The 1,881-nt window shown below is 43.3% G+C and overlaps 1 pseudogene; it reads left to right on the top strand.

Annotated features, from left to right (window-relative positions):
* Positions 1-1,167: 1,167 nt before the first annotated feature.
* LOC114613233 lies at positions 1,168-1,635 on the top strand (annotated as a pseudogene).
* The last annotated feature ends 246 nt before the right edge of the window (positions 1,636-1,881 follow it).

The following is a 1,881-nucleotide window of genomic DNA, read 5'->3' as shown; positions in this document are numbered from 1 at the left end:
GACCTAAGTGACAGACAGGAACTCTGCACTGGGATTCAGGATTGCTTAGAGCCAGTCATAAACAGGACTCAAGATGGCCTCATTCTATTCAGAGTAAGCATCAGATATCTTGCTATCCTGTCCCCCTGCAGTCACCAAGCTCCTCTGAGGACTCTCACAGCACTCATGGCATCTCTAGAAATCACTACATCTTTTCCACATACCTGTCTGAGTACTTATCTTCCTTTTTCTGTTTGCTTGGCCCTTTTGTTTTCTGTGTCTATTCAGCCTGATTGTGACCTATAGCTTATTTGGCTCTTCATTACCTGCCAACATCTACCTTCAAAGGAAAGAGACTCTAGATTGGTTGCCTCATCTAGAAGGCAGCTCCCCCTCAACTGTTCCTCTCCTGAAGCTTTCCAGCTACATCCACATTCCCGACGGAAGAGCCCCACTGATGGCCAGTATCTGCTGTTGGATGACCAGAACTTGCTGTTGGAGATGGTATGTTGCTAACTTACCTCTGCAATAAAATAGCTGACAAAGGCAACTGAAGGGAGCAAGAATTTACATGGTATCACAGTTTCAGAGTACACTCTATCATGGTAGGAAAATTGTGGTGTGAGCTTGAGGCAGCTGGTCACAGTGCAACTGTAATCAGGAAGCAGAGAGTGATGAATGAGGCTGGTGTCCTGTTAGCTATTTGTCTCTTTTTTAACTTAATCTAGGTCTCCAGAGCAGAGAGTTTAGGGAGGCTCTTCATACCTCAAATGATATAATCTAAATAGCTTTCCACAGAAATGATGAGAGGCTGACCCTATCAAGACAATTTTTTTTTTCTTACAGAAGTGTCCAGAAATCTGTCTTCTTAGTGATTAAAGATCCTGTCAAGTTGACAATATTATCTATCTAGGATGGCATATAGCAAAGCATGATGGGAGCCAACACTACCTGCAAAATTTACCAGGTACTCCCACTCAGGTCTCCTTCCACTAAAAGTGGACATTCTTATCAAGTAGCATAAAGGACTCTTCATGACCAATAAAAAGAAGTTGATAATTCACACTTCAAAAATCAAAAATGTCAACATTTCAATAAACAAATGATCCGGGCCCGGGCGCCACACTCACGGCGGCTCCACCGCAGGTACAGAGCGAGGAGCAGCCGGTGTCCTCCGAGGTCAGCGTCATGAGGAGCCTGCCGTTCTTCTGCTGCGGCCAGGTGGTGCGCAGCTTTGGCCGTGGCTCCAAGCAACTGGGCATCGCCACAGCCAATTTTCCTGAATAAGTAGTAGACAACCTTCCAGCTGATGTGTCCACTGACATTTATTATGGTTGGGCCAGCGGCGGGAGTGGAAATGTCCATAAAATGGTGGCGAGCATAGGATGGAATCCGTACTACAAGAATGTGAAAAAGTCCACGGAAACCCGTATCATCCATACCTTCAAAGAGGATTTCTGTGGGGAAATTCTCAATGTGGCCATTGCTGGCTACCTCAGACCTGAAAAGAACTTTGATTTTTTGGAGTCACTTATTTCTGTGATTCAAGGTGATATTGAAGAAGTTAAAACACAACTGGATTTACCAGGACATTTGAAACTCAAAGAGGACAATTTCTTCCAAGTTTCTAAAGACAAAATTATGAATGGCCACTGATGAGAAGTACCTTTCCTGTCCACCAACTAGTGTCTCAGTGCTTCTGATACAGTATCATCCTGTTCATATCTCTGTAGATGTCAAGAGGCCTTTATTTATTTATTTATTTATTTATTTATTTACATAAATAAATCCTGGTAGAAGTCTTTTGCTTCATTTTAAAAGAATCAAGGACATCTCTGGTAAGGCCATCTCTATCTTGTCCCTGTCCATGGCAGCAGTGTGTGGACTAACAAGTTTATTGAC

The sequence above is a fragment of the Grammomys surdaster genome, unplaced genomic scaffold, assembly GCF_004785775.1.
Source record: "Grammomys surdaster isolate TR1022 unplaced genomic scaffold, NIH_TR_1.0 126198, whole genome shotgun sequence".
NCBI lineage: Eukaryota > Metazoa > Chordata > Mammalia > Rodentia > Muridae > Grammomys > Grammomys surdaster.
Note: the sequence above shows the minus strand (reverse complement) of the source record. Positions and strands in the feature narration are given on the sequence as shown.